Raw genomic sequence first — 24,182 nt, 5'->3', positions numbered from 1 at the left:
GGGATTGGCTGTCCATGGTGAAGATGAGGCATAGCACAACACCAGGTTATAATCCAACAGCCTGTATTTGAAAGTACAAGCTTTCAGAGCGCTGCTCCTCCGTCAGGTACAACACAAGTAGTTAAGATGTAGATTGGACTGACAGAAATGATGATGGAAATAGATTCAGTATTCACCTTCTGAAAAAAATTTAGATCATTCTTGAAAAAGAAATAAATTACTGGTCATGAGGAGAGATTGGGAGCAATTGGATTGTTCCTTGAAAAAAGCCAATGCAAACTCTCTGAGGAAATGGCATTCTTCTGTGCTTTAATATTTTAATTTTATATTGCACTACATTACAACAAAAGTAGAGCATATCAGAATTCTGTAGTGAAGAGTATATTAGAACAAATTACTAAACATGTGGAGCATTTCAGTGTTGCATGGAAAGTGTCGAGTGATGAGTATGTAAATGGCAGAGATTATTATAATTAAGAATATGGAATATACAGTGTCAGACAATATTACACATATGCAGAATATATAAGCAAGTATTATACTGAGTAAGGTAGATACATCATTGCACAGAATCCATCTCAAAGCACACAAGGCAAAATTGTGAGAAGCTGTAAGATCCTGTTCTCAGGACTATGAACAAACAGTGGTTAGCTTCCAAAAGCATATAATTGGAACAATATGCTCAACAGCCCAAATTCTCACTCATGGTCACATGTGAGACTGAAACATTTTCAAGGACTAAGTATTATGTTGTCCTATTATTTCATTTTCTTTTCAGAGTTAGTCCAAAAGGGAAATAAACTTCAGCCAACAGACTTTTCAGTATAGCCAAGAAAGCCTGAAAAATTCTGTACACTAGATATTTGCAGTCGCAATGTTCCAATTCGGTGATTATACAACTTCATCTAATTTTTCACCTTTAAGAAGTCTGTCTCCCATGACAGTCTAGCTTTGTACAGTTGATTCATATTGTTGCCAGTTGCTATTTTCAATGCCATGTCATTTCAATAGGTTGGGTGGCAGCATTTAGTAAAGGGCTAGTAAATTGTCGATAAATTAAAAATCATTTTAATTCAGAAGTTTGAGGTTAGTACCTGGATGTTCAAACTTAGCAAAATTTTTTTTTAAAGTTCCAGATTTTGCCATTAAAAAGGGAGAAAATGTTGCTTATCATTTATTATGATTGTAACTGCCCAGCGTATTCTCAGGCTTTTGTGTGACAATTTTTAAATCCTGAGCTTTCAGTCAGTGTCAACGCTGACTACATTGACATTGCCCATGACGATTTCTGAAGCTTGATCCTTTTTAAGGTTTTTTATTTGTATCTTCTGGTTCAAGGTGAAGAATTGAAAGGTAGGTATAGCCATCACTATACAAGATCATTGATCACAAGAGAGAGAAGAAATTAGAACATATGCTCTTTCCAAACAGTAGCTATTGAATTCAGGTAAGTTCTTAAAATTCCGAGTATTTCAGTGAGTGAGCTGATGAATGCATAAATAACTGATTGTGCAAGTGGGTGAATGAATTAAAGAGGTGAGGTGGCAGATAAAGAACATCTTTTGTTTGAGTTCATTACTAATTATCCTGTTAGAGTTTGTCAGCCTGGTGCCATTGATTATAGCTTGGGATGGGTGACATCCACATTAAGCATGAGCTGAAAATGTGTTGCTGGAAAAGCGCAGCAGGTCAGGCAGCATCCAAGGAACAGGAGATTCGACGTTTCGGGCATAAACCCTTCATTCCTGAAGAAGGGCTTATGCCCAAAACGTCGAATCTCCTGTTCCTTGGATGCTGCCTGACCTGCTGCGCTTTTCCAGCAACACATTTTCAGCTCTGATCTCCAGCATCTGCAGACCTCACTTACTCCATCCACATTAAGCATGGTTGGCAAAGAAACTTTCCCAATCTTAGCATCTGCCACAGACTTATTGGAAGGACCCGTGGGTTAATCACTGTGATGAATACACATTCCATGGCAATCAAGTCTTAAAGTGGGACAGAAGCCCAAGATTTCTGGGCATCTCCCTACATAGAACATAGAAAAGTACAACACAATAAAGGCCCTTCATCCCTCATTGTTGTGCCAACATTTTTATCCTACTCTAAGATCAAACTAACTTATAGACTCTACATTTTATTTTCATCCATATGCCTATCCAAGAATTGCTTACATGTTCCTAAGGTATCTGGCTTTATTACCATTTCTGGCAGTGCATTCCATGCACACATCATTCACAGTGTGAAGAATCTACCTCTCACATCTCCTCTAAACCCTTCTGCAATCAGCTTAAAAAGTATGTCCCCTCGTGGTAGCGATTTCTGCCCTAGGAAACATCTCTGGCTATCCAATCTATCTATGCCTCTCATCATCTTGTACACCTCTATCAAGTCACCTTTCATCTTTCTTCGCTCCAATGGGAAAAGTCCGAGCTCCCTCAACCATTCTTCATAAGACATGCCCTCCAGTCCAGACAGCGTCCTGGTAGATCTTCTCTGCACCCTCTCTAAAACTCCCACATCCTTCCTATAATGAAGCGACCAGAACTGAACCCAATATTCCAAGTGTGGTCTAACCAGGGCTTTGTAGAGTTGCAGCATAACCGCTTGGCTCTTAAACTCAATGCCCCTGTTAATGAAAGCCAACACACCATATGTCTTAACAACCCTATCAACTTGGGTGGCAACTTTGAGGGATATATGGACATGGACCCCAAGATCCCTCTGTTCCTCCACACTGCTAAGAATCTTGCTTTTAATCCTGTAATTTGCATTCAAATTTGACCTTCCAAAATGTATCAATTCTTACTTTTCCAGATTAAACTCTATCAGCCACTTTTCAGCCCAGCTCTGCATCCTGTCAATGTCCTGTTGCAACCTACAACAGCTCTTCACACTATCCACAACTCCACCAACCTTCGTGTCATTGGCAAACTTACTAACCCACCCTACCACTTCCTCAGCCAAATCACTTATAAAAATCACAAAGAGTAGAGATCCCAGAAATTGGGACGGCATGGTGGCACAGTGGTTAGCACTGCTGCCTCACAGTGCCAGGGATCCGGGTTCAATTCCAGCCTTGGGTGACACTCTGTGTGGAGTTTACACATTCTCCCCATGTCTGTGTGGGTTTCCTCCGTGTGCTCCGGTTTCCTCCCACAGTCCAAAGATCTGCAGGTTAGGTGAATTGGTCATGCTAAGTTGCCCGTAGAGTTAGGTGCATAAGTTAGGGGGAATAGGCCTGGGTGGGTTACTCTTTGGAGAGTCGGTGTGGACTAGTTGGGCCAAAAAGGCCTGTTTCTACACTGTAGGGAATCTAATCTAATCTAATCAAACAGATCCCTGTGGAACACCACTGGTCACTGAGCTCCAAGCTGAATACTTTCCATCTACTACAACCCTCTGTCTTCTATGGGCCAGCTGATTCTGTATCCAGACAGCCAAATTTCCCTGTATCCCATGCCTCCTTATGTTCTGAATGAGCTTATCATGGGGAACCTTATCAAACGCCTTGCTAAAATCCATATACATCATATCCACTGCTCTACCTTCATCAATGTGTTTTGTCACATTCTCAAGGAATTCAATAAGGCTTTTGAGGCATAACCTGCCCCTCTCAAAGCCATGCTGACTGTCTCTAATCAAGCTATGCTTTTCCAAATAATCATAAATACTGACTCTCAGAATCCTCTCCAATAATTTGCCCACCACCAATGTAAGACTGACTGTTCTGTAATTCCCAGGGTTATCCCTATTCCCTTTCTTGAACAAGGGAACAACAATTGCCACCCTCCAGTCATCTGGTACTACTGCAGTGGACAGTGAGGATGCAAAGGTCATTGCCAACGGTGCAGCAATCTTTTCCCTCACTTGGGTATATCCCGTCTGGCCCAGGTGACGTATCTATTCTCATGTTTTTCAAAATTTCCAATGCATCCTCCTTCTTGAGATCAACCTGTTCAAGTGTATCAGCCTATTTCATGCTGTCCTCAGGACGTTGAGAGGGAGGGATTCAGTGATGGCTTGCTATTAAACATCATAGACTTAGATTCTTCCTTGTTTGAGATGGTCTTTGACTGGTACTTAAGTGACACAGATGCTACTTGACACTTGTCAGCCCAAGCTTTGACATTGTCTAGGTCTTGCTGATTTAGACATGGAATCTAAATTTCAATCATCAGATGAACATCACCATTTATAAAGGAACAAAGGTCATTGACTAAGCAGCTTTCCATAGAATGCTACAGTGTGGAAACAGGCCATTCGGTCCAACAAGTCCACACCAACCCTCCGAAGAGTAACCCACCAGCCCGATCCCCCTACCCTATAATTCTGCATTTTCCATAGCTAATGCACCTAACCTATCCATCCTTGGACATTACAGATAATTTAGCATGAACAGACCACTTAATTTCCTGGGTTAAACAAAGGATTTGAGTGGGTAGGAATGGGATTTGTGAGTAGCTGGTGTGGCTGTCAGATGGTTGCACTGATTCAACTTAACTGAACCTCATCATTACGTAGTTTGCAATATGCATCATCCTGGTGCACTGACCGTATGATGTTTCACCTCTTCCATCTCTAATGAGGCTTGGTACTCTGTAACTTGTTTCCTGGTCAGGTCAAAATCTTATGTCTCTACAATGTTGAGCAGAGTATAGGACAGTAGGACTGTGAACTCTGGCTGGTTTATATTGAAAAGTGCCTTCAGTTCTATTGAGAATGAAATTGTTTGCTCAATCACACATTTATTGTTGCATGGTTGTCATTGGAGCAATCCTGGGTATTTTTGCTTGGGTTCCTCAAAGATAATAATAACCACATTTTCAATATTACTGTTTGTCTCCAATCTATAATTTCCAGCAATGTGGAAAGTTTATGAAGACTTGAGTGAGGGGGAACAAGGCAAAAATATCATGATAACTGGATCAGAATCTTGCATACTATAGCATGAATATCCTTTTGTGATCTCACTCTGAATGTATATTGATAGTAAATTGCAAATGTTTCCAAACTGACACTTTTGGATGGCTCTGGTTTGCCAAACATATATAAGCAGTAATATTTTCTGGCAATGGGAAGCCAGTTAGAACCACAAACCTAAGAGACCAGCCCTATGACTGGCATCTTGTATAAAGTACCTGTCATTGCAAACCTGACATCAGTTATCTGTATGATGCATTTAAATGATACCAACTGCAAAAATGTTTAATGTTGCAGGCCAATTCCTGGGAGGTGTTTGAAGCAAAGTTGAGGAAAATGATGACTGACTGAAACTGGTAAAAGCATGGCAATCTGGTCCACTAGGCAGCAGGTCTTCTTCCAGCAGATGACAAAGGTCTGCAATGTATGGACACAATAGGCTGAAAGCCCTGGGAAACAGCTGTTCAAACATGTGAACTAAGTTCATTTTCTACCTGGATACCTATAGTTATGGATTCATGGTTTCTAGAATCTACATTCCTCATTTGGAACAGCAGGTCCATGAGGAGAACACTGCTGATACTGTGTAGTTTGCTGGTAGTTACTCTAACATTGGTGTTGATGATCTTGGTCACTTTGTTCTTTATTTGAGGTCAAACTAAAACAGTATAGATAGCACCCATGCTGACCTGGTATATACAGAGTCCAGTTATGCAGATCACCAAAATGATGAAACTCACTTCCGAAGTAGTGAAAGCATAGTAGTAGAAATCAGCTGTAAGTACATGACCAAAAAACATCTGGATTTTCAGTACTCACAAGATTATTTCCCTTTCATTTCTTCTGACCTCTCAATTGATGCTGTGCTCAGCCATTGCTTTCAGTGGCAACTTCCAAGAAGCTTAGGAAACCCATGTACACTAAATTAAATACTGAAACTCCTGTTAAGAAAGCTGTTATGGAGCTGTTAATATTTTAAATATGTTAACATATATACTATTGTCAATCCAACTGTGCTAAAGAGATTGCTCACACACAGTTTAATCCACTACAGTTAAACGTAGAAGTCAGCAGGTTGGAGCTAGCTTCCCGACAGTTTCAATTTCAGCACTTTGAAGACCCTATCCATTTTCAATCGCATTCACTTTTAGGAGCTAACCTTTCATCCCTACCACCCAACAGAGTCTAAAATAAGAAGTATAAAAGAGTTTTTAAAGTTATTGTAAAATTACACACAGAAATTAAAAAGGGAAAAATAAATGGGTATTGAGATATACATTATATATACATAAAAGACAGAAAACGTAAAATGTATTTTTTTAAATGCCTTCAACAAAAATTACACTCTGAAGGAAAGACACTGAAATTCAATGTTCATGGTCAGAGGTTTTGCTTGATAGTAGTTAAGACTTCTCATGCTGTTAGAAACTCACTTGTACTTGATTGGATGAGCCTAGCTTAATCAATAAGTATTATAAATTCACATTCTTTATATATTTTGATACAAAATGTATCAGTGGCAATCTGGATTGACAATAACAATCGAGATCTTAACCAGTGAGACAAAAACCCAGACACTTTTCTTATGGATATAATTTATTAATAACTCAGTCTTACAGCCCTTTCCAGACATCAGTCTCACCTATTCCTCTTTTGTAGATTTTATTTTTAATTAACCTGTTCAGAAATATTATTACACACATCTGAAGCAGGTGGGATATGAACCTGGGTTGCCTGACTCAGAGGCAGGGGCACTAGCAAAGCACCACAGGCACCTCCAAATGTTATCCTTTTGTATTTCTTTTAGAGATTCTAATCCCCTGGTTATATTTTTTTAACCCCCCACACTACCACCTAACTGTAGTAGAGCCTATTTTTCCCCAGCACCTATGTTGTGTGTGTGCAAGTGTGAGACACAGTGAAAGACAACAGGTGTACAAAACTTTATTCAATTTCCACCACCAGGAAGAAAGAAAACACCCAAATGGCCAGTGACAAGCAATGCCCTTCACATCAAAGGGCGATGCAACGTGATCAAAAAGTTGAAAGGGAAGGCAGGGATGAAATCAAAATAAAGTTGGAGGGGGAAATAATACACTCCATTCCCTGTGGTGCCCATCTTTCACTGAAAATCTTGAGGGTGTTGTTGGACACCGCATGCTCCTTCTCCAAGGACACCTGGGCTCTGACATACCCAGGGAAGAGGGTCAGGCAGTCGGCATAACAACCCCCTCCACAGAAAGCTGTTAACCTTTTTTATTTTTATTTTTTTTTCAGAGCCTCTCGCAGTCCTGTTTATTTATTTTTTCTTCTTTTTGTTTTTTTTTCGTGTGAGACACAGTGAGAGACACAAGGTGCACAAATCTTTATTCAATTTCCACCACCAGGAAGATAGGAAACACCCGAGTGGCCAGTGACAAGCAGTGCCCTTCACTTCAAAGGGCAATGCTGCGTGATCAAAGATTGCTGTTTATTTTTTTTTGAGACACAGTGAAAGACATAAGGTGCACAAATCTTTATTCAATTTCCACCACCAGAGAAATAGGAAAACACCCGAGTGGCCTGTGACAAGCAGTGCCCTTCACATCAAAGGGCAATGTTGTATGATCAAAACAGTGAAGGGGAGGGCAGGGACTAAATCAAAATAGAGTTGGAGGGGGAAGTGACGCACTCCACTCCCTGTGGCACCCACCTCTCCCTGAACAACTCCAGGGTGTTGGTGGACACCGCATGCTCCTTCTCTGACATACCCAGAGAAGAGGGTTAGGCAGTCGGCATAACAACCCCCTCCACAGAAAGCTGTTAACCTTTTTTATTCAACCAGTCAATTAATTAATCAACTGACCCCAATTACCAGCTTAATCTGCCCATTTACCTTCTCCATCCTCACCATCCAAGGCCACAGACATTCCTTCCAGGAGAAGGAGTGAGTTACCTGTACTTCTCTCAATCTATTCTACTGTATTTGCTGCTCACATGGTCTACTATATGCTAGGGAGACAAAGCAGAGGTTGGGTGACTGCTTTGCAGAACACCTACATTCAGTCCATAAAAGTGATCCCCAGCTCCCAGTTTCCTGCCACTTCAACACACCACCATGTTCCCTGGTCAACATTCCTGTCACAGGCCTGCTGCACTGAGCCTCAACGCAAGCTCGAAGAACATCTCATTTTCTGTTTGGGAACCCTGATGTCTCTAGGATCCAACATCAAGTTTCAATAACTTTAGAGCCTGATTCTGTCCTTCCTTTTTTTCATCCATCCCCACGCCCAGCTATGTCTGGACCCATTCAGCACAGCTAACTATTTTCTTACTCTTGGCTCTTATTATCTTTTATTCAGCTTTTTTTCTATCCTAGCCTGCTCTCAGTTATCTCCTAGTTTACCTGTCCCTTTTAACTCTCTCTCTCTCTAGGCTCCATCTTCACCTTAGCCCCTCCTCTTGCTAATACCATTAAAGGGTAAAGCAGGGATGTATGTGGCTAAAAAGAGCTAGAAAATTAATGGCAAAGGAGTGGAAGGATTGATGGGTCAAAGTTGAGACACAACTAATCCTAGCATTGGGTCACAGTAGATCTAAGACTTAGACTGGAGCCAGTCAAGCAGTGGGCCACAATCATATGATGTGGCCTGCCCCCTCCAAAAAGGTTTGGGATTGGGCCACAGTCAGTCTACGCTGAGCCGCTATTACTCCAGGAGTAGTGGAATGTCTGTTCAGGGCATTATTACTGCTGGGGATAGCTCATATCAAGAGACTTTTTTGCTGGTTTTGTGTTGCAGAAGGAATGGCAACAGCCATAGCGGGCACTTGAATGTGTTTGAATGGGAGGACTTAGTAGGCAAGGTGTGTACAGTTTCATGGTGTGCAATCAAGGAAAGTAAGGGTGCATAGAGCATCAGGACATATTGGAACCCGGACTGTGATCAGCCCTGGAGGCAAAATGGAAGACATCAATTATAACATGGAGGATATTGGCTGAAAGTTTGGTGGAGGGGGCGCATGGTAAGATAGAAAATGTGGGATTTTATTGGTGTAAAAAGTGAGGTCTGCAGATGCTGGAGATCAGAGCTGAAAATGTGTTGCTGGTTAAAGCACAGCAGGTCAGGCAGCATCCAAGGAACATGAAATTCGACGTTTCGGGCCAGAGCCCTTGATGAAGGGCTCTGGTCCGAAACGTCGAATTTCCTGTTCCTTGGATGATTTTTATTGGTGACAAAGGTCTGCTGATACTCTACTTCACAGACAAATAGTGAATCTCAACTCCTTGCCTAGACAAACAACTGTGCAATTCTCTTTCAGTTTGGAAAATAATACATCCAAAGTGAGAACAGCAAGTTTTATTGTTGCTGGAGGAATGAAGGAGTTAGGCTTAGATTTTAATAGCAACTGAAGAAACATCCCATTATTCATGGAATACCATGAATATTAATCATAGGAATATAAAAACTGACAATAAGAACTTCATTAAATATATATTTTAAAGAAAGGTCAAAATGAACATATGTCCTTAGAAAATGAATCTGGGGAGACAATTTTGGGAAATGCAGAGAAGTTAAAAGGATATTTTGCATCAATGAAGGCAAGTGATCAAAATTAGGAAGATGTGGTGAATTAAAGAGTAGAGACAAGGCAGGAGAGAAAGTTATTAATAAAGGAAATGATGAACATACTGTGTTAGGAAGAGTAAAGAACATAAATCTACGAGTAAATCAACAAATAAGGCTCAATGTTATAAAATTAGAAGCAGACAAAACTAAAGACTCTGTATCTGAATGCATCTAGTATTCAAAACAGAACAGGTAAATTGACAGCACAAACTAAAGAAGTTCAATTGGATAGTCATTATAAAAATATGGCTGTGCATAAAATTGATTGGGATCTTAATATTGAAAGCAAATAATATTTAGCAAGGTTAAACACTAGGAAAAAGTGGAGGTACGGCTCACGTAATTACCGATGGTATTAAGACAATAAAGGATGACCTAAATTCAGGATATAAGGATATAGTAGTGATTGGATAGAGGTGAGAAATGATAAAGGCAAGAAGTTATCTGTGGAGTAATGTATAGGCCCTAACAGTAAACACATGCTAGGATGGAATATAATGAAACATAATGGCAACTTGCCAGAAAAATAGTGATAATCATGAAGAATTTTAATCTACATATAGGCTGGAAAAATCAGGAAGGCAATGGTAGACTATATTAGCTTCTCATCTAGTGTTTTCAGGATAGTTTCTTAGAACAGAGTACACTGAAGCCAACCAAAGTGCAGGCTAAAATAGAGCTAGTAATGTGCAATGAGATAGGAATACTAATCTTGCTTATTCAGACTGCAAGAAATTATGCTTCATTCTAGAGTACTTCCAAACTTGTAAACATGGATAGGTTATCCCACTACCTACATCAATGAATGAATGCACTGTATTAGTTCCATGGACTAGCCCAGTCAAAAATCTTCCTTTTTCTGGCCATCATTCTTTTATCTCAGAGGCGAGTTCAGTTATTTCTCCATTATCAGTACATGAAGAAAGGTGTGAAAGATAAAATGATATATTTTCCAAAGAGTGTGTTGAAGTTTGTCCCCCTAATACGGAGAAAAGCATGAATAGGATTCAAACTACAAGTTCCTTCCTTTCTCTTTTCTTCATTTCTTCCTCTAGATGCTGAAGATTTGTCCAATGAGTCCTCCCTTTGTTGATCCCACTTCAATTCTTTTGCCTACAGGTTGTTGGCCTGGGATTCCAATGGCCCAGCATGATGGTCGGCTTCAGCAATGAGATGGGTCCTTGAGTCGATTTCTGCTGTGTCTTCAGCAACATGGTGGCCCAGGATTCCAATGGTCTGAGATTTGGTGGTTTCAATGTCAGCTTTCTGCAATGATGGAGAATGTGGTTTGTGTGTTTTCCTTGACCTTGGGAATCCATGAGTCTTGAATTGAACAAAGATGGGCTTTATCTTAATTTTTTATGTGATTTCTGTTATTAATATCAGTGGCAAAGTATCATGACTTCAACATTTCACTGTATTTTTTGTAACAATACAATTGACAATAAATTACTATTCTAATCTGTACCACAAGTGTCAATCATTTCAAATGATACACCCAGACTAGATACGATTCTTCAGTCCTACCAGAAATGTGACCCACAGATGTCCCATCCATCTTCTAGAGATAGTGAGAATAGAACCATGAAGAAACTTGAGGGTGGGCTGTGTGGGAGTGAGGAAACTATTAATAGCTAAAAGTTAAGTGCAGTTAAAAATATTGAGAAGTATTAGTGATTAAATGATAATGATTTAGAATAAAAGACTTTCAGCAATGCAAAGGATTACTGGTAAGTTCCACTTCGTTAATGAATAGTGTACATTATTAGTGATACTTGCTGATATGAGATTCATTTGAAGCCAGGTCCAAACCTGTTAAGTTCGAAGAATGCTTTAATCTATCACATCCGTGTACATAGTGTAACTACTTAGTATGAAGATAGACTTGCCTCTTTCTACATCCTTAGTATGGTAATTTACACTTTTGAATTGACATGGAACTCTATAAACTTGCTGTTCATAAACTGTGAGATTGAATATTGGTTTTAATTTAGCCTCAGTGTCCTGGCAGTTGCTTGGACATAGAACATAGAAAAATACAGAGCAGTACAGGCCCTTGGGCCCTCGATGTTGCATCGACCCAAGCCCACCTAACCTACACTAGCCCACTATCCTCCATATGCCTATCCAATGCCCGTTTAAATGCCCATAAAGGGGGAGAGTCCACCACTGCTACTGGCAGGGCATTCCATGAACTCTCGACTCGCTGAGTAAAGAATCTACCCCTAACATCTGTCCTATGCCTACCTTCCCTTAATTTAAAGCTATGCCCCCTCGTAATAGCTGACTCCATGCGTGGAAAAAGGTTCTCATGGTCAACCCTATCTAAACCCCTAATCACCTTGTACACCTCTATCAAGTCACCCCTAAACCTTCTTTTCTCCAATGAAAACAGCCCCAAGTGCCTCAGCCTTTCCTCAAATGATCTTCCCACCATACCAGGCAACATCCTGGTAAACCTCCTCTGCACCCGTTCCAGTGCCTCCACATCCTTCCTATAGTATGGTGACCAAAACTGCACACAATACTCCAGATGCAGCTGCACCAGCGTCTTATACAACTGCAACATGACCTCAGGACTCTGGAACTCAATTCCTCTACCAATAAAAGCCAGTACGCCATATGCCTTCTTCACAACAGTGTTTACCTGGGTGGCAACTTTCAGAGATCTGTGTACATGGACACCAAGATCCCTCTGCTTATCCACACTACCAAGTATCCGACCATTAGCCCAATACCCCATCTTCTTGTTACTCTTACCAAAGTGAATCACTTCACACTTAGCTACATTGAACTCCATTTGCCACCTTTCTGACCAGCTCTGCAGCTTATCTACATCCTGCTGTAACCTGCCACATCCTTCCTCACTGTCAACAACTCCACCGACTTTCGTATCATCTGCAAACTTACTCACCCGACCTTCTAGCCCCTCCTCCAGGTCATTTATAAAAAATGACAAACAGCAATGGTCCCAAAACAGATCCTTGCGGAACACCGCTAGTAACTGCACTCTAAGATGAACCTTTACCATCAACTACTACCCTCTGTCTTCTTCCAGCCAGCTAATTCCTAATCCAAACCTCCAACGGACCCTCAATGCCATACCTCCGTATTTTTTGCAGTAGCCTACCATGGTGAACCTTATCAAACGTCTTACTAAAATCCATATACACCACATCTACTGCTTTACCCTCGTCACTTTCTTAGTCACTTTCTCAAAGAATTCAATAAGGTTTCTGAGGCACGACCTGCCCTTCACAAAACCATGCTGACTATCCTTGATCACATTATTCCTATCCAGATGTTCATAAATCCTATCCCTTACAATTCTCTCTAAGACTTTGCCCACAACAGAAGTGAGACTCACTGGCCTATAGTTACTAGGGTTATCCCTACTCCCCTTCTTGAACAAGGGAACCACATTTGCTATCCTCCAGTCTTCTGGCACTATTCCTGTAGACAACGAGGACATAAAAATCAAGGCCAATGGCTCTGCAATCTCCTCCCTTGCTTTCCAGAGAATCCTAGGATAAATGCCATTAGGCCCAGGGGACTTATCTGTTTTCACTCTTTCCAGAATTTGCAACACCTCTTCCTTACATACCTCAAAGCTATCCATTCTTATTAATTGTGACTCAATATTCACATCAGCAACAATGTCCTGCTCCTGAGTGAAAAGTATTCATTCAGTGTCTCCCCAATCTCTTCGTCCTCCACACGCAACTTCCTACTACTGTCCTTGACTGGACCTATTCCTACCCTAGTCATTCTTTTAGTCCTGACATACCTATAGAAAGCCTTTGGGTTTTCCCTAATCCTACCAACCAAGGACTTTTCATGTCCCCTCCTTGCTGCTCTTAGCTCTCTCTTTAGATCCTTCTGGCTACCTTATAACTCTCAATCGCCCCAATTGAACCTTCAAGCTTCATCTTTACATAGGCCGCCCACTTCCCTTTAACAAGGGATTCCAATTCATTATTAAATCATGGCTCCCTCACATGACCCTTTCCTCCCTGCCTGACAGGTACATACTTATCAAGGACACTCAATAGTTGTTCCTTGAACAGGCTCCACATATCGATTGCGCCCTTCCCTTGAAGCCTACTTTTCCAAGCCACACATCCTAAGTCATGTCTCACCGCATCATAATTTCCCTGCCCCCAGCTATAACTCTTGCCCTGCAGTGCACACTTATCCCTCTCCATCACTAGAGTAAAAGTTACCGAATTGTGGTCACTGTCTCCAAAGTGCTCACCTACCTCCAATTCTAAAACCTGGCCTGGTTCGTTACCCAGAACCAAATCCAGTATGGCCTCACCTCTTGTTGGCCTGTCTACATATTGTGTCAGGAAAACCTCCTGCACACATTGGACAAACACCGACCCATCTAACGTACTCGAGCTATAGCTTTCCCAGTCAATATCTGGAAACTTAAAGTCCCCCATAACAATCACTCTACTACTTTCACTCTTCTCCTGAATCATCCTCACAATCCTTTCTTCTATGTCTCTAGGACTATTAGGAGGCCTATAGAAAACTCCCAACAGGGTGACCTCACCTTTCCTATTTCTATCCTCAGCCCAAACTACCTCAGATGGCTAGCCTTCATCCATCGTTCTTTCCACCGCTGTAATACTATCCTTGACAAGCAATGCCACACCTCCCCCTCTTTTACCCCAACCTCTGACCCTACTAAAACATTTAAACCCTGAAACTTGCAACAGCCATTCCTGTCCCTGTTCGACCCATGTCTTCGTAATAGCCACAACATCGAAATTCCAGATACCAACCCACGCCGTAAGTTCACCTACCTTATTTTGTATACTTCTCTGTTTACAGGCACCCTCCTTCGAGGTTGATGTCATGTTCCTAACCTCCTTACACTCAAGGTCCTGCACCCTAAAGCTACAATCTAGGTTCCCATGCCCCTGCAGAGTTAGTTTAAACCCCCCCAAAGAGCACTAGCAAACCTCCCTCCAAGGATACTGGTACCCCTCAGGTTCAGGTGTAGACCATCCTGTTTATAAAGGTCCCACCTTCCCCAGAAAGAACCCCAGTTATCCAGATAGCGGAATCCCTCCCTCCTGCACCATCCCTGTAGCCACGCATTTAACTGTTCTCTCTCCCTATTCCTCAACTCTCTATCACGTGGCACGGGGTAACAAACCAGAGACAACAACTCTGTTTGTTTTAGCTCTGAGCTTCCAACCTAGCTCCCTGAAAGCCTGCCTAACATCCTCATCCCTCTTCCTACCTATGTCGTTGGTGCCAATGTGGACCAAGACTTCGGGCTGCTCCCCGTCCCCCTTAAGGACCCAGAAAACACGATCAGAGACGTCACGTTCCCTTGCACCTGGGAGGCAACATACCAATCGTGAGTCTCTCTCGCCCCCGCAACACTGCCTATCTGTGCCCCGAACTATCGAGTCCCCAATAACTATTGCTCTGCTCTCCTCCACCCTTTCCCTCTGAGCAACGGGGACAGGCTCCGTGCCAGAGGCCTGAACCCCATTGCTTACCCATGGTAAGTCGTCCCCCCCACAAGTATCCAAAACGGTATACTTGTTCTTGAGGGGATCGACCCCGCAGGGCCTCCCTGCACTGGCTGCTTCCTCCCATTCCCCCTCACTGTCACCCATCTGTCTACAATCTTTGGAATTGCTACTTCCCTAAAGCTCCGATCTATGACCCCCTCTGCCTCCCAAATGATCCTAAGTTCATCCAACTCCAGCTCCAGTTCCCTAACACGGTCTTGCTTATTCTCTTGATGTTTTCACAATTATATTACAATATTGCTGTTTCTTGTTTATTGACATGAGATCTTTAAGAAAAAGTTAACCTTAAATGTTTTCCAAGTCTTGCAGAGGACTGACACTTTTGTTCATCTCATGATCATAGAAGTTTGCCATCCCTTCTCTGTATACTGAAAATTGGAGTGACTATTATGAACAAGGATATTCAATGTTCTTTTCCAATTTTGTCCTGCCCCTATCTCAACTCTGCTTTTTTTCCACCAAACAAGAAGACTGCTTGATTCTTTGAAATTAAATCTGTTCCCACAAAAAGGTGCCAGCACACCAAGGGTGCAAGGTTCAGTGACTGAGTTGTTGCATAGCAATACAGTACTAGTGTAAACATGATCTTTTGCAGCATATAAATGACAGTACCTATAAATTTTGAAGCCATATGATAGTTTACTTTGGCTGACCATGAGCATGCTCCTCCTTAGTCTGGTTCCTGAATGCAATAATAGAGCCAGGAGTAAAACAGCTGTGAGCCCTTCCTGTCTACACTGTATATACTTCCTGAGCAAAGCTCAGCGGTTTTATATGGCTGCCGTTAGCTCACCAAATATATTAATTTTGTGTTTCAGCTTCTTTAATGTTTGTATGTGGGTGTGAATATCTGATAAGTATAAGGGGGAAACATAACATTGCAATTTCATTGTAGCCTTTGTTTTTGAAAGAATGAAGAACAAATAAACAAAGGCCAGGCAAAATATGTCTGCTTAGAATGGAAGAAAATATAGAACAGCTACACTGAATCAATGCAATATCTATTACAAAAAGTCTGAATAACAAATGACAAACATCATTAGAGTTATACCCCATAGGATGACTCAGATTTCTGAGAAAACCACAGGGATTTTGAAGGAATACTTTTAGATGTTCAAAAGAAATTAAAATTACACCTTTAATAAAGAATGTGAAGGATTTTATAACAGTGGTGAAAGCGTGTTCTGAGGTCAATCTGATTTGCAAACTCAGTACCTATCATGCAAGATGTCATAAAGTGAAATAAATGGAGAAACATGTTTGATCAGGGAAAATAGAAGTTCTACAAAAAAGCTTATTTATTTCAACTCATGCACTTCCAATTTAAATTGAAAATGGCAAATTGAATGAAAACAAAGAATTCTAAGGGTTTTTAAATTGTGGGGTTTCGTAATATATTGCTTAAAATGTTGACAGTTTCCAAATCTTCTTGGCATTTTACATTCAGGTGTGCACATTGTTTATCTGTGTTTGGTAGATTAACTATAATGTTGTGTATCACTGATGTCTCATACCAAACGAATAATAACTGAATGCCAGAATAACTTGAAAAATTACACAGTTTCAATCTCTATGTTTCACACTAATGTTTTTCAGGAGCCGTAGCCATGCATGTGACAGAACCAGAAGTATTAACTAAACCGAACCATCCTGTGAGGAATAACTCTAATGATGTTTGTATCCTTTGGTAACAAGGTGTAGCATTTTTGTGACTTTAAAGTGTAATTTGTCCTCTATTTAAAGTATTTAATTCTTTTCAAGGAAGAGCCTAAATTTGGGTAAAAAAAAACCCAGCAGCCTCTGGTGAAACATAAGTTGTAACAGGGGAAGGAATAATAACCAAGGGGTAATTGGCAATATAGGATTTAAAAATTAGTCGCTATGGACAGATACAGAGAGAACTGGACAGTGTTTGTCAAACAGCTGAACGAAGGAATCACTATAAAAACTATTGAAAAGGTAGACTCTGAGATTGCTTATCCATTCTCTCTCGACTTAATAACTCTGCAGGTCCAAACATTTAGTTTCATTTGTCAATTACATCTCATTTGAACCACCTCTCTCAGTTGTTTGAAAGTCCAAAATAGAGTATAATGTGTGATGTATGACAAATGAATTCATTTGACACTCTCGGGTGGTACTATAGATAAAAACAGCTGTAAATAGTAGAGAATCAGAGTATATAGGCAGTTAAGTCAGCCAGTGCAGATGTCTGATAAATCCCAGAAGAAAAGTGAAACCTGAACTGGAAGGTAGTTCTGTTTGCAAATACTATGCAACATTCATTGCAGTCACATTAGCTTAAAAAAGAATCAAAGTTTAAGCTGACCTAACTATTTTTTCTAGCTACAACTTGTCCCACACAAATAGAATTCACAAGAGAATAAACAGATGCTGAAGATGACTGAAAAAAGATAGGGATACAGTAGGAATATTTGGTAAAAGTAACTGACATACTACATCATTAGAAAGGTTCTGGCATCAATTGTTTGTAATTTTCTGTACATTGAAACAAGTGCTTAATTCATCAACAAGGTGTTTATGCTGATATCAATGCACTTCATAAGCTAGGAACAAGTATATTTTCAACTAGTTTCTTGGACACAATGTTAGTCATTCAGACCTCAGTTTTATGCATTATGCATTATGCCTGGCACAAGAGCCGTATTTCTTAGCATTAGATTAGATCCCCTACGGAAACAGGTCCTTCGGCCCAACAAGTCCACACTGACCCTCCGAAGAGTAACCCACCCAGACCCATTCCCTCTGACTAATGCACCTAACACTATGGGCAATCTAGCTTGGCCAATTCACCTAACCTGCAGATCTTTGGACTGCGGGAGGAAACCAGAACACCCGGAGGAAACCCACGCAGACACTGGGAGAATGTGCAAACTCCACACAGACAGTCACCCGAGGTTAGAATTGAACCTAGGACCCTGGTGCTGTGAGGCAGTAGTGCTAACCACTGAGCCACCATGCCGCCCCGGTGATGAGTTTATTATGTAAACACACCAACGTAAGAACTTGAAGAAAGTGACCAAAAATATCCAGAAAGTAGATGCCTCAACAAAAAATGCACAATAGAAAACAGCCTTTAACACTTAAAAAGTAAAGAAAATACTTAAAGTAATTGAAAAGTTTATAGGAGCATCTCCACCCGGCCATGACTGGAGACAAAGACTGAGGAGGTAGGCAGGATTCAGGCAAGTGACATCCTTTATCTAGCAAAAAACTGGATAAAGCAGGGATAGGGTTAAACGATCTTCCCCAAATTTGGCCTCAACGTGAGAACATGATTATTCCCTTAATCTTTGATTCAGATCATGAGATCAAAAACACTGATGTTTACAGTAAAATACAGCTTTCTTAATATACATTTTGTGTTACAATAACCACATACAACATGGTTACTATGTGCTTCCCTCTTATTCCATATACCGAATCCTGTGAAATACATAATAGACAGCCCCAGGTTCCTGTGATCTCATGGTGCTTAACAGACATTATAATCTTGGGATCTTTCAATGCATCCTATTAATTAGCATTCCAAAGTTACTGGTTATACTCCTTCTGGTCTGTCCCAGACTTGCTTATCTCTAAGGACTGTTTGAATTCTGTTATTCATTGTATTCCAAGTGCTCTCTCTATCAAATTCAATTATTCCTCATATTGTCTACTGTCCCAATTATATATAAAAGACACAACAGACAGTTCATTTTAACTAACTGCTGTAAAATTCATAATATTAATTTCTGTTGTTATAAATAAGTTATAAAGTTATATAGCTACTTCCACTGTTAGCAGTTTGAGATTAATAAGTTGTGATCAACCTATTTCATTCAGGCTATACCAAACATCTTCTTAGAGATAAGAGAAAACATTTCCTGAGACTAATTAATTTTCACATTTATATTTAAATGTTTTTCCCTTAATGCTTCCAGTATACTTCAGTCATATATTTATTTATACTTATATTGAAATCTATAGCTATGATTATCTGAAAAATCCAACTCGATCCCATTTCTTAACATGAGGAATAACTTCAAAGAAACAATCAATTACTACAAGATAACATGAATTGTTGTTTTCTCAGCTGTTTAATGAGTTAGGTTGGCTGGTTCACGGGCTGAGATTTACACCCCTTGTGATAACTGGTGTTATTCACTAAATGGGACAATGCTCTTTCATTAATAAGACTGAAATCAATGATTCATCTATCCTTAGGTATCCTTTTATCAAACTGTCTTGGGAAGGTCACTGGCAGTGCTCCTTGTTGATCTTGGATTACGTTTCTCTTAAATGCAAGATCCGGTTGTTTTATTCTACTTATCTCATCAGCTAGTTTGTGTTTTTCAGATATGGGCCATCCTTATTAAGTTCAATTCTTTTTATTACATTCGTTGTCTGTACATTGGACACTTCAGTTTATGTATTAAAAATACATTACTTAAGCGCTTTTGTCAGTGAGGCAGACAAAGGGGCACAGAATTTGGTTGTTTCAACTCGATTTTAATAAGGATATTTTATCAGTAAAAACAACATGCAAGCATTTCCCAAATTTCCACAATATTTACTCTCTACCCAGCTCGATCTGTCTCAGAAAGTATAATATCTTCAAAGATCCATGTGTTGAGCTGAACTGCTGAAGTCTCCTTCCTCTGACATAGAGCTGACTTTCTTCCATGTAGATGGCTCTCACAAGTCAGGACAGATCTTCTCCTGGGTCTTCTTGTGTTGCCACAGAGCTTTTCATGACAAATCTTGCTGAGAGCCTTTGCTGATAGAGTGGCTTCCCTGCAGACATTCCCAAACGTTCTGTTGCTTTTGGCCAATGGGGTCACCAATGCCCTTTACATCTCCTGATGTGGTAGTAGTGAAGTGCACATGCTCAGGCACTGGCTGGAAGTCAAGTGCCAGAAAGTCTGATCACACTTCTCTAATACACGACCCTTAGGTCCACGGGGATCCAGTTACATCCAGCCTTTGTGACCTCTTTGAATATATTAAGAATTAGCTGTTATTTACATACATCACCCTCAATCCCTTCAGTGATTAGCATTTGATAGAGTAAAATGCATGCCACATAACAAGCTATACCTTTCACAACACAGTCAGGTTCATTAATTTCTTGGCTCCCATTATAGTCGCATAAAGTCCATAGATTGTTTCTGGATGAGTTCCTTCTTACAACAGCTAAATTTAACTCAGAATGGTGAGTCAGATCAAAGTAAACAGGATGGGAAACACAGCCAGGTGTGATAGGAGACATACCTATCATGTATCTGCATGTTTGGGATACCATCCCAGATGTCATTCCATCAATTAGTCACTGATACCCTTTTGAATTTGTTCTATTTGCTGAATATCAGCAGCAAACACTTTCTGGGCATTGGTTAATTGTGTGCTGCTGTAATTTTTCTGGTAAAAGTTCAATGCCAGAATTGTATTTCTCCCGATAATCATTTAAAGTGTGAACGAGTTCACCACTGACACTTGTAAAGAACTCACTCCTCCTGTGAATGTCTCCTGGTAGTATGTGTGGCCTAATACACACATGGTGTATGGGATGTTGCATATGAAAGTCCTGCATTAGTACTGGTTTAGGGAAATTGTAATGCAGCATTCTCCCTACCCCCTATACACTACCTTGGCAATGTCAATGCTCAGGCTCTGAATCTCTAAAGTACAATTTACAGCAATATTTGTTTGAAAACCAATCAAGGCATGTTCATTTGAATATACAGGGTAGGTGCACACAAGTACTTCTTTTGCTTGCTGACATTTATCAAGAATGGTACCTATGAGCCTAACCTCTTTCTCAACAGCATATGAAAGGTTGCCATCAATTTCTAAACATGCTCTCTCCCAGATAATGCCCAAATTTTCTACTTTGAAGACTTATACCCCATTCTGATTTGGCATTATGATCAGGATCCCCAGGACTATTCCACAACCACCCTGAGGTCCTCTTACAATTGTCATTAAACCAGACTTTGTCTGTTGTTGTAATTGAACAATTGAAATATTGGGACTTCTCTTCCCATGGAACAAATGCTCTACCTGCTCATCACTGATCTAAAATGGGACTGTTCCTTGTTTAGCAAACTGGAGGTTCTCCCTCAAATCATTCAGTCATCCAGTAGCAACAGATGCTACATGCAGTCTTATTTTATTGCCTTCTATCATCATCTATCCTTCCCCATGACTTGGAGGTGCCAGTGTTGGACTAGGGTGGACAAAGTTAAAAATCACAACACCAGGTTATAGCCCAAAAGTTTATTTGGAAGCACTAGCTTTCAAAGCTTCTTCCTCAGAAGCAGCAGCACTTCAAAAGCTAGTCCTTCCAAATAAACCTGTTTGACTATAACCTGGTGTTATGATTTTTAACCATCTTTCCCCAGATGATCTCATTCATAATCCTGGTATTCCCTTCTAAAACCATTACCGGTGTTGGCTTGCCTGATTTACTTTTATTGCCTACTCAGCATTTTGCCAACTATCTTGATTAATTTTATCCAAGGTCAGTTAACCTACTGGGTTACAAGTCTGAGCATATTATCCAAATCAAGGGTATTAACTATTGCTATTCATGCTCCATAAGATTTTCCCAAATTATTCAATGTATCACATTTACTATTGGCACTGGCATGAGTCTGGTTTCCCCACATCAATCCCTGTTTTCAGTCCTAAAAGCCAATGAGTCAAATAAAGGGATAATTTCTGAAGGTGGATTTGAAGAAGAATCATTAGACTCCGTGTGAACTCTGCTTTCTCTCCACAGTTGCTGCCAGGCCTGAGTTTTTCTAGCATTTTCTGTTTGTTTTTCTGATTTTCACCATCTATAATTCTTTGGGCTTTTACGTCCATGTTTATTGCAGGCCCTGAAATGTGAAGGCAAATTTATATTGGCAGTGGCAGTAGAGGTGGATGGACCAAAATCCATTACTATGTGCAGTACAGTGAAATATTTTGCCTGTTGGGCCTGCTTCATCATGATTTCATAGCTAGTCAATACTGATTGTGGCATCATAGAGTTGGTTTTATTTAGCTCCCCATGTTCAATTGTGAGCCACTAAGAACTGCCTGGTTTCTTAATAGCAATACTGGTGAATTATTGGCAGTTGCTACAGGGCATAGGCGTCCTTGCTTAAACTGCTCGTGACCTCACTCACCTCCCCTTTTTCCTGCTTGGGAAAGTATATTGTCCTTTTGGCTTTGGGTCTGCCCTCTATCACCTTGCCCACTATACTACCATAGTTGTATTTTATGACTAGAGGACACACTCTTGTTCTCCGTAAGAGCTGCCTGTGCTGCTGTGTCCTCAGTCTTTTCAGTGAGTCAAATGCACAATTCTCCCATGATACACATTCTCTCTATATACGTGCCTGTCACAAACTCAACTGGGGGCTCATTGAGCTTGGACATTTGTCAAATACAACAAATGACTGGGTCAAAAGATAAATTACACTTCCTCATAAAAGGCCCAAGTCTAAAATGACTCCAGCAATCATATGGGGATTAACCAACACTGCTAGGTGATGATTGACTATGTCTCAGAATTTAAATTCAATAGGTTCTGTCACTGTCCCCTCCTGTAGGTGTCCAGTGAATTGCTCAGAATTTTCTTACACCATGTGTTAACAAAATTTCAGGTGTGTTAAGTGTCATTTGGGTCACCCATATGCCATAAAAACTCAACAGGGTGGCCTACCATCACAGCATCTACCAGAGCCATCTGATTGTCCTGTTTGGCACTACACGCCAGTGAGGAGAGGCATGGATCTGTCATGCTTTGGGGAGTGTATCCAATCATGGGTAGAAGGAGTTAGACAGTGCAATTTTCTCCACTGAATTTGGTTGCACAATTGCCCCCATCACATTAACCACTGCTCATCTCCAGTCCTTGCAGTGGCATGAACTGGATCTTGAGTCTGACTCCTGTGGTGGGACCAACTGCCAGGATACATTGCACCCATTAAGAACTGCCCTGTGCACCACAATAATAGCATTTCCCTTACAGTTGCTGCCTCAGACCTTCCTGCTGCTGAGCCCTAGCTCTCACTGCAGGATGGGCTTAAAACACAAGTAGGGGCAGGAATAGATTCTGGCCCCTCAAACCTGCTCCACCATTCAATAAGATCACAGCTTATCTTTATTGTGGACTCAGGTCCACTTATCCACCCACACACCATAATCCTTAATTCCTTTACTGTTCAAAAATGTAATCTTTCTTTGCCTTAAAAACATTAAACAAGGTAAACTCAACTGCTTCACTGAGCAGGAAATTCTAAAGATTCAAAACTCTTTCAGTAAAGAAGTTCCTCCTCAGCTCAGCTCTAAATTTTCTCCCTATTATTGAGGATAAATGACCCGTTTCTATCTTATCTATTCCTATAAGATCTCCCCATGATTCTTTTAAATTCCAATGAGTTTAGCCCCTGTCTACTCAAATCTCCCCACATAAGCCAATCCTCTCTACTCCAGAATCAACCTCATGAACCTCCTCTGCTCCTCCTTCAGTGCCAATACATCATTTCTTAAATAAGATGACAAAAACTATACACAATACTCCAGGTGTGGCCTTACCAGTATTTTATACAGTATAACCTCCCTGCTGTAAACAATCCTCTACCAATGAAGGACAATATTCCATTTGTCTTAATTACATGCTGCACCTACAAACCAGTTTTGTGATTCATTCACAAGGATACTCAGGTCCCTCTGCATGGCAGCATGCTGCAATTTTTCACCATGTAAATAATAGTCTGTTGTGCTATTATTCCTACCAAAATGATGACTTCACATTTACTAACATTATACTCCATCTGCTAGAGACATGTTTACTCACTTATCTATTATCTCTCTGCATACTTTGCTCTCCCACTCATCTTAGTGCCATCTGCAATCTTTGACACCTTACACTTGGTACCCAAACCCAAATAATCTATGTTAATTGTAATCAATTGCAGCCTACACTAATCCCTGAGACATACCATTAGCCACTGACCTCCAACCACTTTTTGCTTTCAGTTAACCAACCTTCTTTCCATGCTAATACATTACTCATAACACCATGTATCATTATCTTATGCAG

Source organism: Hemiscyllium ocellatum, chromosome 31 (genome assembly GCF_020745735.1).
Source record: "Hemiscyllium ocellatum isolate sHemOce1 chromosome 31, sHemOce1.pat.X.cur, whole genome shotgun sequence".
NCBI lineage: Eukaryota > Metazoa > Chordata > Chondrichthyes > Orectolobiformes > Hemiscylliidae > Hemiscyllium > Hemiscyllium ocellatum.
Note: the sequence above shows the minus strand (reverse complement) of the source record.